General features: G+C 39.9%; 1 long non-coding RNA gene across 1 annotated transcript in view; it reads left to right on the forward strand.

Annotated features, from left to right (window-relative positions):
• Positions 1–6,340: 6,340 nt before the first annotated feature.
• Positions 6,341–15,549, forward strand: part of LOC134736699 (uncharacterized) — a 73,638-nt gene continuing 64,429 nt past the window's right edge. The window contains exon 1 of the long non-coding RNA XR_010120954.1: positions 6,341–6,390. This is a non-coding gene — a long non-coding RNA (uncharacterized lncRNA). The remainder of the gene's footprint in view (positions 6,391–15,549) is intronic.

Genomic DNA, 15,549 nt, shown 5'->3' on the forward strand with positions numbered 1-15,549 from the left:
GGCCTGTTAACACTGGAAATATAAGGATGAACATGACAGATGAGGTACATATCTTCATATAACTTATATTAGAGGAAAGAGGAAAATAAAAAACAACAACTGAACTTCAGATATTAATAAGTTCATGAAGGAAGGAAATAAGACAGGGTAATGTGATCAAAAGATACAGGAAGGGATTGGGGCCACTTCAGGTTAGGCCATCAGGGAAGGTGTTCTTAAAGAAGGTGACATTTGAGTGGAGACTTGAATGTGAGGCAAATTAAAGATGCAAGTAACTGGGGTAGGGAAGCAATCTGAGCAGCAGAAACCACAAGTGCAAGGCCATGAGGCACCAATGTGCTTGCTGTGTCCCAGGAGCAGAAGGAAGAGTAGGGGTTTGTGAAAGAGTAGCCAGACATGAGGTGGGAGAAACAGCAAGGCACAGGCCTTGTGGGGCTGATATAACCATTGTAGACCCTGATAATGATTTAAAAAGATCATCTTGCTGCTATGTGGACATTGGACAGTAGTGAGACACACAGGTGCAGGGTAACCAACAGTCTGGGCAAGAGATTTTGGTGTTCCGGTTTCAGGTGGTAGCAATAGAGATGGTGAGAAGTGACCATCTTTGCAAGATACATTTGAGGTATTGACAAAAGAATTTACCTTTGGATTAGATTCTGATATGGTTTGGCTGTGTCCCTACCCAAATCTCATCTTGAGTTGTAGCTCCTATAATTCCCACGTGCGGTGGGAAGGACCAGGTAGGAGGTAATTGAATCACGGGGGCGAGTCTTTCCCGTGTTGTTCTCGTGATAGTGAATAAGTCTCATGAGATTTGATGGTTTTATAAAGGGGAGTTCCTCTGCACAGGCTCTTTTGCCTGCTGCCATGTAAAACATGTCTTGCTTCCCCTTCACCTTCCACCACTACTGCGAGGCCTCCCCAGCCATGTGGAACTGTGAGTCAATTAAACCTGTTTCCTTTGTAAATTACCCAGTCTTTATTAGCAGCATGAGAACAGACTAATACAGATTCCAAGGGTGAAGAAGAAAGGAATGTGGGGGTCTGCACCATTGGATAGGTAACGATATCACTTACATGTTTGGAAAAGTCTTAAGCAGGTTTCAGGCTGTTGGAAGAGGCATGCGGTTTGAGATATCTTTCTGGTACTCAGTAAGAAACATAGAATAGGTTGTTAGATTTATGAGTGGCATTCATTCATGGGAGGTATAGGGCTCTGGAGACATACTCACTGGAAGACTGTTGGGAAAGGATCAGCCAAGAAATAGCTAGTAAGAGATGAATGGAATAGAATTAGCTCTTGGATTATCTATCATCAGTCTGAATTAGAGGCAGAAGGAACTCAGCATCTGTTGAGGCCAACATGGATATGCAAGAGCTTTAGTCAGTGGAGATGGGTATTTATGGCTCCCCTTATCAGATAAGAGTAGTACTGTGGATGTAGGTGATTAATGCTTTTTGGGTCAGTGGGGCTGAAAACAATGATAAAAGAAGCAATAATGAGGGAAGAGGGCATTCCCAGTGGGAAATACAGCCTGTGCAAACCATATAGTAGGAGTTTAAAAAGTGTGTTCTATGGAAGAGAGAGTAAACAAGTTAGAGAAGCCAAGGAGAAATAGGGCAAGTCCCGCATAATCTCTTAGTATTGGAAAGCTTTTTAGAATTTATTTATTCCAACCTCATATTTAGACATGGGGAAACTGAGACCTTGAGGCATTAAACACCTTCGCCAAACACACACCATTACTTAGTATCCGAACCATGACTGTAACTCTTTTCTCCTTATGCTCATCCTCCTATTATATCATGAATATTGTATAGCTCATGCTGAGAAGTTACAGTTTTAACTATAGCAATGAGAAAATAGACAAGGCTTTTGAACAGAAAAATTAGGAATAGTGTAAGGTGTGCTTTGTGCAAAATTACCGCTGATAGTCATGAAGAGGAAGAGACCCAGGCAGGCCAGGTTGGCATCGTTGGTAGTGGTCAGGAGACATGAGAAAATCCCTGCCTATGCACAGCCATTCTCCTCATCAACCTGGCCTATAGCTAAGAGTGAAATCCAGCTACAGGGAAACAGGGATCCTATGCTAAAATGTAAAATCTAGTTCATTGCCTTCCTTGTCGTGATGCTATTTCAAGTCACATTCATTTCTTCCCTTGTCACTATTATATGAGAAAGCGTGAGCAGGTATGGTGAGCTTGGGAAGGATGTGTGAACTGACAAATTCTTAGGAAGCCACCTTTTTGGCAGGAGATGCCCGTTAAAACTTAGGGCTCTACCTATTCAGTAACTTAGGAGAAGGACTCAACTGAAAAATAAAGTATAATACAGACACATGCACATATAGTTACCTGGACTCAAACCCTTAGTTGGATTATAAATTAGCTAGCTTATAAATGGTGGTTTCTACTTCAGGTAGAAACTGGGATATTTTGAGACTGTAAGTGGACATTATTAATAATTTTGCCAGGCTGATGAGTACAAATGGGGACTGTCCCAGACAACCAGGAAATATGGTCATCCTATTTCTGTTTTTCCTTTTCTTCTCCAAATACCTACTTTTCTTGCCAAACAGGAAAACTAGAACACAAACACAAAAACAAGAACTCAAAAAAAATGTTAACTAAACTTTCAAAGTTCTGCCTCTTCACTCATTTTTAGGTAATTATGAAGAAGTGTTTTTTAGTGGAAGATTTTAGACTTTGGAGTCTTACAGACCTGTATGCAAATCTCAACTTCGCCAACAGCTTATGTGACTCTAGGCAAGCTGTTTAACCATCCTCAGGTGTCACTTTTGGTCTTTGTGTAATAAAAATAATAACACCTGCTTCTCAGGTTTGTAGTGAGGATAAAAGGCATGATGCACAAAGATCTTGCACTTTAAAAAACGTGAGCTCCTTCTACTAAAAGCACTAAAGCAAATAAAGCTGCCAGAGTACCGGAAAACATTCATTATCTGTCCTTCCATCTATCCATCCATCCAACCATCCACCCACCCACCCATCTATCCATCCATTCCTCCATCCACCCATTCATTTATCCATCCATCTTCAGCTATGAAGCTTCATAGTAAGAGGTAAAGCCATCCAGGTGACTAAATCACATTTTAGTGTGGACCTCAGTATCACCCTTTTTCCCCAAAACGTTTTTAAAAGGGTGAAATCTGACACTGTTCTAAATATCAAAGGCAATGGCAACGTTTGGATTGGCTTTGACATTGCCCAATAGGATAATTACAGTGTAGTTATATTGTACTTATGCACAAATATAATGAAGTATTTATAATTAAATCCATCATTGACTGTAGTAAACGTATTCCACCTGACTTCTGCAATTCATTTTCCTTTAGTCCCTTGTGGGGGAGTAGGGGGGTGGAGGCGGGAACCTACCATATGCACTCTGCAATGAACACCAATTCTTTCTAACTTGCCTTTTTTTCCTTCTCCTTGCTCCTTTATTTTCATATTGTTTAATATGCTTATGCCATGTAGATAATTTTGTAGATGATTTTTAAAAATTTCTAATTTATTTCGTTTTACAACAAATGCATAGGCACATTTGTTTTTGTAGTACGCAGATATTGAAACAGAGACCAGAGAGGTTAAATAACTTGCTCAAGGCTTCTCAGGTGGTGAGTGACAAGTGGACACCTTAGCCCAGGAGTTCAGAGTCTGTTAGTTTGAGACATGTTTATTCTTAGGTTGTTTTTATCCTGTATAATCTTGAAAAACATTACTTCTCTGAAGTGTCACCTCCTTTCATAAATTACCTGCCCTCTCTCTGGGTTCTCCAGCTTGGGCCTAGTTCTCTGGGAACATGACAACACCCTCCACAGAACAAATAAGACCTTTAGACATCCAAAGTGCCAAAATATTGTGTGTCTAGAAATCTGCTAAGTGCAACTGAAAGTATCTAAACACAAAACTTGCATGAATGTTAAAGTTAAAATAGACTATTTCTAAATTTTACTATCAGGTTCTGGATAAGATCACTGAAGCTGAAGTTGTCTAATCTATCTTGCTTTTACCATTAATTTATTTGTGTGGTGCCCTCCTTGCTGGTCCTCTAAGTACACGCTTGTTGAGTTACTGGAAATGCAGCATTGACATTCTCTCTGGGCCTCATGAAATAACGGAGCTAGACTAGATCTCTTCCAATTGCTTTCCAAGCTCTTACCTTCTTTGACTTTGCTGCGACCCTCCTCAGCCTTTGCAGGACATAGCTGTGAAGTTGGCTTTGGTATGATGCTATAGGAGGACAGGATTTAAGCTTCGCCAAGGGTTCCAGGATCTGGAATTCCCAGCACAAAGGATACAAAACCTTCTTTCTGTCCTGAAGACCTTTACAATCAACTGACTCCTAGAGGTTTAGTGTCAGATCACCCTTTGGTCACCAATACGGACTTTCAGATGTAGTAATCCAACATGCTCAGGGCTTCGCTTTTCACATGCAAGAAGCTTTTGGTCACAGAAGAGTGAGCGTCTGCAGCAGAACCATTTTGGGATTTCTGGGCCTACTTATCAACACTTGCCCAAGATCCTGTATGGCAGCTCCTGCAGCACATAATCCTTTTATTTATTTATTTACATTGAGTTGTATTTTGAGGAAAAATGAGACACAGAGGCAATACATATCTAAGAGGAAACGATAAATAAATATCACTTTAATCACAGAGGCTTGACTGTACGATCTTTAGCAGCTGGAAAATTGCCCAGGTGGCGGCCACCCTCCACATCCATCTGGTTCCTACAAGAGACTGCAGACTGCTCTGCTCCCCACCCACCCAGGGGCCCTCTGCTGCTGCCTCTCATGCCTGGTTTTGAAGACAAAATAGGAAAATATTCCAAATTTAGACATCTTTCTTTCTCTCTTGGTTAGAGAAGGCCTCTGCAGCACAGTGTAGGTGGGTCACCCCTCTGTGGAGTGATGGTCTTTCTTCTGCTCTGTGCTACTTTGGCTCTTGCCCCTCTTATGAAGGCTTGGGTCCTGACAGGCTGGCCCTTTAAGATGGGGATTGTGAGACATTATTTTTCTTCTAACCTAATCCCAACCCTAGGAGTATAGAGTCAATCCAGCCTACCTCACCCCTTTTAAGGATGAAGGTGCAGGTAGGTATTAGACTGGGTGTGGGCATCAGCCTGCAGTCAGCTCATCTGGTCTCTCCCTGACTCAGCCTTTCTGGCTGACATATTTGAAGTGTTCAATGAAAGGAAAAGAGCTATGTCCTCATCTCTGTTGGCTAAAAAGGAGACCTCTGGGTCTCTGTGTCCAAAGGGCCTAGGGGCTGTGCTGTTTTGCCTCACTGCTTATTCATTCTATCCATTATTCCTTCTTTTCTGTAAACATTTATTGAGCAATTGCTGTGTGTCAGGTAATTTTGGTGCCAAGACTGCAAAACTGTATCAGACATAAAAAGTAATTAAAATAATTCCTAATACTAATTGCAATCCAGTATAAGTCTTCTAAGAGAAGTTTATACAAAATATCTGAATACTGAGTGAGGGGAAAGAGGGTAAATTTTTTTCTTTTCTGGTGAAGCAAGAGGGTTCCTAAAATAAGTAACCTTTGAGCTGCATCTTTTATGGTGGTTAAAAACATAGGCTTTGAATGGAAGAATTATTTTGCTGCTGCTCCTAACCTATATGCCCTTGTGCCAGTAACCTAAGCTCTCCAAGACCCACACTCCTCATCAGAAAAGCAAGAAATAGAATACTGACTTCATAGGATTGTGGTGAACATGCATGAGCTATATAAAGCACTTAGCAAGGTGCCTGACACAAGGTGACCTTAGCTGTTACTAATTTTAATGGCTGTATATTATGATTATCACTAAAGGACAGACGAGTGGGAAAGAAGAGGAAAACATTCTAGAAGACAGCACAGCCTGTGCAAAGGCATGGGGGCACCTCTTTCCTTCATGTTACCCTTAGACATGCAGAGCTACAACATACAAGATCTGACCCTGGCCTGGAGGAGGTGGAGGGTGAGAGGGAGGGTACTTGGATATTTACAGAGGAGATATGTTGCACAGGCTCTTCCAAACCTTGTTTTCAGAGTCTTGACATTGACTGCCTGGCTATGCACCCTTCTCCTCCCTTCATCAGCCTTCACCCAGTGGATCATCCCATTTTCTTCTGCAGACTAATCCCTTCTCCAGCCCCAGTAGACAACAAATGGATCATCTGATTGATATCTCAGTATTAGAAAATCATTATCAGGCCCCAGAAATGATTTTCTGTTACAGAACTGGGATTATTTATTTATTTCAGTACCAACGAATCTATTTTTCACTCAATGGAGATTTTCCATTTTTGGCCCACAGCAATATCCGGAGAGAGAGAGAGAGAGATTCCTACAGAATACAAGACAAGACTATCACAATGGTGAGTAATAAAAAGATAAAATCAAACATATCTTCCTGTGTTGAGTGTGGGGAAACATTGGTGAGGTTGATACAAGCTTAACTACAGATGCTTTGAAAGGATCCACCGATGTTTAACACATGGAGGGAAAATATTGCTGCAAGCTCCAATTCTAAGCTGCAGTGGAAGAATGAGGTAAGAGAGGTGGAGAATGGAGAAAAAAGAATGTGTTCTTCTCTCCATAATTAAAAGTGAAAGGAGCTTGTGGCTAAGAAAGATGGGGCAGAATGGAGCCATCCATCTGGGTAGCCTCTCTGCCCGCATTCCCTTTAACCAGGGCTGAGTATGTGATTGCCGCTGAGGACAAGCAGTGGATAAAAACCAAGTGGGTGAAATGCCTTGCATTGCACATTCAAGGCAGATGTCCCCAGTGGCTAAAAGGCTGGCATGGAGCTGGACCAGAAAATGTAAATGCGTTCAGTTCACAGGCAGGCAAACTCAAGTTCTTAGAATATAGCAAAACTCCTGAGGCCTCTCCAGAACCTGGGGGAAGATTTGAGTTAATCTACTTCAATTTTATTTTATTCTGAGGGTTTTTTAAATTTTTTGTTTTTAGATGAGTTTTATTTTTCCTTGGTAGAGAAACCCTTGCTGTATCAAATGCCCTCTCTGGGCTTTAGAACTTCATTAATTAGCATCTTTTAAATGGTTGGGTAATATTCTTTTCTGCCTTTTCCAAGCCATTTCCCCAAGCCTTAATTTTAATAAAGCTGGTGTTCATGAACATTTGAATTTTAAAGCCCTTGGTTATAAGAAAGACAGAGGATGCATTTTAAAAGAGAGCCAATCGAGGATGACTCAAATGATGAACAGGACTTCTCTGCTTTTATGAGTCTACTTTTAAAGATCCAATATTATCTTAAGATACTTTTTTAATTTTTTTCCCCTGTAGATAGAGAGCAACCTTAAAAAAAATATGCAGACTTGATTAGGGGGGCAGAGACACTGGGGAGGAGTTACTCTGGCATATTTTAGTGTGGGTGGCAATTTCATTTAAAATAGAGCGATAATAAACCTGTGTTTATTTTTTTCATAGAAGCACTACATTTCAAGCAGTAAAGGTGAACCATTTAAGAGCTTTTTAAAAAGAGAACGCATGACTAAAACTCTTTAAGATCCCAAATTGTTCACAGAATTTATGCAGCGATGAATACATTTGCCAGTGTAGACTGTTAAAGGCAGAATGCTTGGAAATCAACTCCACGGTTACCCACCTGCCTGGTGCAAGGTTGTGCGTTTCCCCAGCAACTGGGATAACATCATAACCGCTTACAGTGCTGCAGAGCCTGCAGCCCCCTGGGCGGCTTCAGGTGGTAGTGATGCTATCAGCTGTTGCCAGGGCAACGCAAAACCTTGACCTTCTGAGGCCTGCCAGGCAAGGAGTGGAGAAATACAGATTTTGAGTCCTGTCTAGAGGTCTGCTGGTGATTAAAGGAATATAATTATGTATCTATCTGCCACTAGATTACTTATTAAATTCACATACACATACAAATCAATGCATAATACCTAAATAATGCATACATGCTTGCAAGCAGTCTCCATTTAGTAGGTAGAGGGTGCTTCCATATTTGGAAGTGGTAAATGTTTTTATATCCTCCATGGAATCTACCGGTTGACAAATGGTGGTAAGATATTTCCCCCAGTCTTCCCAACCTCATCAACTACTCAGGATTTTTACCTCCTGATGCCAGAACCTGGAAGAAGTATTGAAGAGGTAAATCTGCAGTTACTCTTAAAATGTTTTACATGTCGGAGAGATGAGGTCCCAGAGCAGTGAGGTGATTTGCCTTACATCATACAGATTTAGGGAAAGAGAAATAGGATTGTGCTTCTCTTGTGTGTGTCCCTTTTCATCCTAACTTACACTGGCTGCCTGCCCTTTGTGAGATATAATATATATTTGTGAGATATTATATATATAAAATGAATATCAGTTGTTCATTCTGCAAAGTATTTCCTCGGCTTCTGAAGCACCATCTTTTCTGACATCTTTCTACACTATTATTGACCGAATCCCCATTGTCTTCTATCTTGAGTGTTTGGAAGGGAATGCAGGAGGCATCTGTCTATGTACCTACTGGCTTGTGATGACCTCAAGTACCTCTACTTTAGAGCTAAAGGAAGTACAATCCAATCTTTCTTAAAAGTTTATTATTCTCCCTGTCATCGTGGAAATTACCCCTGCTTACTCCCTGAAGAGTAGTTTCAGCACCTTTGATATCCTGAATATTGGGGAACCAATGGGGGACTCATTTAAACCATGTCAGTGTTCTGAGTTTTACTGATCACTGTATACTCCTCTCTCTCCAAATGTAGAGTGTTGTGATGGTGTTCAATTACCATTTCTCATTCACTCAGTTTAGTTTTATGCTTACAACCACACCTTAATGTATTGTGAGAAGAAAAGGATTCTGAAAAGCTCATCTTTCTGGAAAAATAAACATTGGCCCTACTTATTAATTTTTATAGTAGCTCTATCTTGGTGCTGGTACAACAGGCTTGGTGATTGCCTAGGAGAGAGGAATGTGATATAATTCTAGATGCAAATAATAAAGCCATATTTCACCTAGCAACAATATAATGGGGGAGGGTCAGACCATTAGTGGGCATCAAGACAGAATAAACTATCCTTCCAGTGTACTTACTCCATGAGGAAAGACCCTTTTCATGATTCCATTCCTCATGAAAGAGAGTAAATCTGGTTTTCTTCCCTTTTGGTAATTGCATTTTGGGACACAATTGCCAGTTATCTCTAGGCATCCCACAGGTGAGGATATTGGATTCCACTGAGGATTTGATGTAGTAACTCAGCTCTTGGCTTTTTTTGTGGTGCTAAATGCCATTTTGCTGAGTAATCAGCATGTTTTCCCAGTGAATGTGGTGTGCCATCTGCAATCTCTTTACTTAACTTCATGAGCTCCATTTCTTCAAAGGTGAAGAGCAGAGCTTTTAAACAGAAATTTGAAATGGGTTCTTAACAGAACCTTGTTTGTTACTTACAGAGTCAGACTATTAAAAAGCAAAGAACTTGAAAAAAAGAAGAACTCAGTCACTTTGGATCACTGATCATCATCCCTGAATTGATGTAATTTGCTTAAATTGCTGAGTGGAACTCAGAGTTCTGGGTTTCGCATTCAGCTTGTAACTACTTTTATTTTTGTAGCACTTAGACTCTCTCTAAAGCTACTGTTTACCTTTCTAAGTTGCATTCAGGAAAGCCTGATAGATAAAAATCCAAATTTGCAAAACAGATCAATTAGTGGACCAGTATTTCAACCACAGAGAAAATTCACAGCATGGCTCCTTAAATAAAATCATGCTTCACTGGTGAGTTTGAAATAGAATTTGATTTCCCCCATTGTATAGGTGAAGAAACTGAGATTAGAACTGTTTCCCAAATATAAAAATTTGCTTCACACACAACCTTTTAGGAATATATCTATTATGTAAAAGATGATATGCTTGCATGCAGAGAATGATGTCAGTGACACAAATTCTCGGTGAGAAAACTGTCATAAGATTTGAGATTCTGTTATAAAATCCCTGAGTCCTCCAAAGTTCTTCTTATAAGTGAAACAAACCTTTCACTTACCTCTGGAGATTGTCTCCCATTTCTCTATGTACCACCAAACTGAGAAAAACTGAACTGCCATCTTCTGGAAACATCTCAGCATTCATCCACAAGCATGTACCTAGACAAGTCAGTAAAGCTAAGAGAGAAGAAGCAGGGGAATAATTATATTTTATATGTAAAACATTGTTTTCTTGCTCACTTTACCCAAAGCGGCCTTGTTTATAATGTGACCCCACCTCTTGGCCACAGAAAACTAGCCTAGAGGTCAACCCCACTCCAGTCAAACCTATCGCATTCTCCGTCCATCAAATTGGAATTAAATGACATAGACAGAACTCAGTCTAGTGGTTGTGGGTGCTAGAATCAAAGGGTCATGCAACGTTTGGGCTGGAGAATACCGTCAATTATATGAACAGTGATAATAAAACAGAGAAAGCTAAAAGTTATAGAAAGAAGAGATGCTCAAAAAGATGCGGCATCTGGAGTCCATGTGGCTAGGAGAGCTCCTGCTTGAAAAGTTTTCAGTAGTTGTAAGATCCTGATTCTACTTCCTCACCTTTATTTTAATATGCATATCTTTTTTTATATATATATATTTTTTATTATTATACTTTAGGTTTTAGGGTACATGTGCACAATGTGCAGGTTTGTTACATATGTATCCATGTGCCATGTTGTTTTGCTGCACCCATTAACTCGTCATTTAGCATTAGGTATATCTCCTAATGCTGTCCCTCCCCCCTCCCCCCACCCCACAACAGCCCCCGGAGTGTGATGTTCCCCTTCCTGTGTCCATGAGTTCTCATTGTTCAATTCCCACCTATGAGTGAAAACATGCGGTGTTTGGTTTTTTGTCCTTGCGATAGTTTACTGAGAATGATGGTTTCCAGTTTCATCCATGTCCCTACAAAGGACATGAACTCATCATTTTTTATGGCTGAATAGTATTCCATGGTGTATATGTGCCACATTTGCTTAATCCAGTCTATCCTTGTTGGACATTTGGGTTGGTTCCAAGTCTTTGCTATTGTGAATAGTGCTGCAATAAACGTACGTGTGCATGTGTCTTTATAGCAGCATGATTTGTAGTCCTTTGGGTATATACCCAGTAGTGGGATGGCTGGGTCAAATGGTATTTCTAGTTCGAGATCCCTGAGGAATCGCCACACTGACTTCCACAATGGTTGAACTAGTTTACAGTCCCAACAACAGTGCAAAAGTGTTCCTATTTCTCCACATCCTCTCCAGCACCTGTTGTTTCCTGACTTTTTAATGATGGCCATTCTAACTGGTGTGAGATGGTATCTCACTGTGGTTTTGATTTGCATTTCTCTGATGGCCAGTGATGATGAGCATTTTCTCATGTGTTTTTGGCTGCATAAATGTCTTCTTTTGAGAAGTGTCTGTTCATGTCCTTTGCCCACTTTTTGATGGGGTTGTTTGTTTTTTTCTTGTAAACTTGTTTGAGTTCATTGTAGATTCTGGATACTAGCCCTTTGTCAGATGAGTAGGTTGCAAAAATTTTCTCCCATTCTGTAGGTTGCCTGTTCACTCTGATGGTAGTTTCTTTTGCTGTGCAGAAGCTCTTTAGTTTAATGAGATCCCATTTGTCAATTTTGGCTTTTGTTTCCATTGCTTTTGGTGTTTTAGACATGAAGTCCTTGCCCACGCCTATGTCCTGAATGGTATTGCCTAGGTTTTCTTGTAGGATTTTAATGGTTTTAGGTCTAACATTTAAGATGGATTAATATGAATATCTTTATATGAACTTTTTCTGGAGCTAGTTCTGAATGAGTTTGGTCTGTGCAACTTCAGGAGCCCCCAGCATCCTGTTCTTTGAGAAATAGCCTTCAGTACAACTGCTTAGTTTCATCAGTGACCTATTTTGAATGTGATTAATAAATTCAAAGATTGCACCATCAATTATTTTCAACTAGGGTCTCTTGAGCCCTAGACATTTGTCCATTTCAGGATTCCCTCAAACCAGGGCTTAGAGTTCACCTCATTCTTTTTTTTATGATTTTTATTATTATTATTATACTTTTAAGTTTTAGAGTACATGTGCACAATGTGCAGGTTAGTTACATATGTATCCATGTGCCATGTTGGTGTGCTGCACCCATTAACTCGTCATTTAGCATTAAGTATATATCCTGATGCTATCCCTGCCCCCTCCCCCCACCCCACAACAGTCCCCGGAGTGTGATGTTCCCCTTCCTGTGTCCATGTGTTCTCATTGTTCAATTCCCACCTATGAGTGAGAACATGCAGTGTTTGGTTTTTTGTCCTTGTGATAGTTTACTGAGAATGATGGGTTCCAGTTTCATCCATGTCCCTACAAAGGACATGAACTCATCATTTTTTATGGCTGAATAGTATTCCATGGTGTATATGTGCCACATTTTCTTAATCCAGTCTATCGTTGTTGGACATTTGGGTTGGTTCCAAGTCTTTGCTATTGTGAATAGTGCCGTAATAAACATACGTGTGCATGTGTCTTTATAGCAGCATGATTTATAGTTCTTTGGGTATATACCCAGTAGTGGGATGGCTGGGTCAAATGGTATTTCTAGTTCTAGATCCCTGAGGAATCGCCACACTGACTTCCACAATGGTTGAACTAGTTTACAGTCCCACCAACAGTGTAAAAGTGTTCCTATTTCTCCACATCCTCTCCAGCACCTGTTGTTTCCTGACTTTTTAATGATGGCCATTCTAACTGGTGTGAGATGGTATCTCATTATGGTTTTGATTTGCATTTCTCTGATGGCCAGTGATGATGAGCATTTTCTCATGTGTTTTTTGGCTGCATAAATGTCTTCTTTTGAGAAGTGTCTGTTCATGTCCTTTGCCCACTTTTTGATGGGGTTGTTTGTTTTTTTCTTGTAAATGTGTTTGAGTTCATTGTAGATTCTGGATATTAGCCCTTTGTCAGATGAGTAGGTTGCAAAAATTTTCTCCCATTTTGTAGGTTGCCTGTTCACTCTGATGGTAGTTTCTTTTGCTGTGCAGAAGCTCTTTAGTTTAATGAGATCCCATTTGTCAATTTTGGCTTTTGTTTCCATTGCTTTTGGTGTTTTAGACATGAAGTCCTTGCCCATGCCTATGTCCTGAATGGTATTGCCTAGGTTTTCTTCTAGGCTTTTTATGGTTTTTGGTCTAAAATGTAAGTCTTTAATCCATCTTGAAGTAATTTTTGTCTAAGGTGTAAGGAAGGGATCCAGTTTCAGCTTTCTACATATGGCTAGCCAGTTTTCCCAGCACCATTTATTAAATAGGGAATCCTTATCCCATTGCTTGTTTTTGTCAGGTTTGTCAAAGATCAGATAGTTGTAGATACGTGGCATTATTTCTGAGGGCTCTGTTCTGTTCCATTGATCTATGTCTCTGTTTGGGTACCAGTACCATGCTATTTTGGTTACTGTAGCCTTGTAGTATAGTTTGAAGTCAGGTAGCGTGATGCCTCCAGCTTTGTTCTTTTGGCTTAGGATTGACTTGGCAATGCAGGCTCTTTTTTGGTTCCATATGAATTTAAAGTAGTTTTTTCCAATTCTGTGAAGAAAGTCATTGGTAGCTTGATGGGGATGGCATTGAATCTATAAATTACCTTGGGCAGTATGGCCGTTTTCACAATATTGATCCTTCCAACCCGTGAGCATGGAATGTTCTTCCATTTGTTTGTATCCTCTTTTATTTCATTGAGCAGTGGTTTGTAGTTCTCCTTGAAGAGGTCCTTCACCTCCCTTGTAAGTTGGATTACTACATATTTTATTCTCTTTGAAGCATTTGTGAATGGGAGTTTACTCATGATTTGGCTCTCTGTTTGTCTGTTATTGGTGTACAAGAATGCTTGTGATTTTTGTACATTGATTTTGTATCCTGAAACTTTGCTGAAGTTGCTTGTCAGCTTAAGGAGATTCTGGGCTGAGACAGTGGGGTTTTCTAGATATATAATCATGTCATCTGCAAACAGGGACAATTTGACTTCCTCTTTTCCTAATTGAATACCCTTTATTTCCTTCTCCTGCCTGATAGCCCTGGCCAGAACTTCCAACACTATGTTGAATAAGAGTGGTGAGAGAGGGCATCCCTGTCTTGTGCCAGTTTTCAAAGTAATGCTTCCAGTTTTTGTCCATTCAGTATGATATTGGCTGTGGGTTTGTCATAGATAGCTCTTATTATTTTGGGATACATCTCATCAATACCTAATTTATTGAGAGTTTTTAGCATGAAGGGTTGTTGAATTTTGTCAAAGGCCTTTTCTGCATCTATTGAGATAATCATGTGGTTTTTGTCTTTGGTTCTGTTTATATGCTGGATTACATTTATTGATTTGCATATGTTGAACCAGCCTTGCATCCCAGGGATGAAGCCCACTTGATCATGGTGGATAAGATTTTTGATGTGCTACTGGATTCAGTTTGCCAGTATTTTATTGAGGATTTTTGCATCAATGTTCATCAAGGATGTTGGTCTGAAATTCTCTTTTTTGGTTGTGTCTCTGCCAGGCTTTGGTATGAGGATGATGCTGGCCTCATAAAATGTGTTAGGGAGGATTCCCTCTTTTTTCTATTGATTGGAATAGTTTCAGAAGGAATGGTACCAGTTCCTTGTACCTCTGGTAGAATTCGGCTGTGAATCCACCACGTCCTGGACTCTTTTTGGTTGGTAAGCTATTGATTATTGCCTCAATTTCAGAGCCTGTTATTGGTCTATTCAGAGATTCAACTTCTTCCTGGTTTAGTCTTGGGACGGTGTATTTGTCGAGCAGTTTATCCATTTCTTCTAGATTTTCTAGTTTATTTGAGTAGAGGTGTTTGTAGTACTCTCTGATGGTAGATTGTATTTCTGTGGGATCTGTGGTGATAATCCCCTTTATTATTTTTTATTGTGTCTATTTGATTCTTCTCTCTTTTCTTCTTTATTATTCTTGCTAGCAGTCTATCAATTTTGTTGATCTTTTCAAAAAACCAGCTCCTGGATTCATTAATTTTTTGAAGGGTTTTTTGTGTCTCTATTTCCTTCAGTTCTGCTCTGATTTTAGTTATTTCTAGCCTTCTGCTAGCTTTCAAATGTGTTTGCTCTTGCTTTTCTAGTTCTTTTAATTGTGATGTTAGGGTGTCAATTTTGGATCTTTCCTGCTTTCTGTTGTGGGCATTTAATGCTATAAATTTCCCTCTACACACTGCTTTGAATGTATCCCAGAGGTTCTGGTATGTTGTGTCTTTGTTCTCACTGGTTTCAAAGAACATCTTTATTTCTGCCTTCATTTCATTATGTACCCAGTAGTCATTCAGGAGCAGGTTGTTCAGTTTCCATGTAGTTGAGCAGTTTTGAGTGAGTTTCTTAATCCTGAGTTCTAGTTTGATCGCACTGTGGTCTGAGAGACGGTTAATTATAATTTCTGTTCTTTTACATTTGCTGAGGAGAGCTTTATTTCCAACTATGTGGTCAATTTTGGAATAGGTGTGGTGTGGTGCTGAAAAAAATGTATATTCTGTTGATTTGGGGTGGAGAGTTCTGTAGATGTCTATTAGGTCCAC

Source organism: Symphalangus syndactylus, chromosome 5 (genome assembly GCF_028878055.3).
Source record: "Symphalangus syndactylus isolate Jambi chromosome 5, NHGRI_mSymSyn1-v2.1_pri, whole genome shotgun sequence".
NCBI classification, from domain to species: domain Eukaryota; kingdom Metazoa; phylum Chordata; class Mammalia; order Primates; family Hylobatidae; genus Symphalangus; species Symphalangus syndactylus.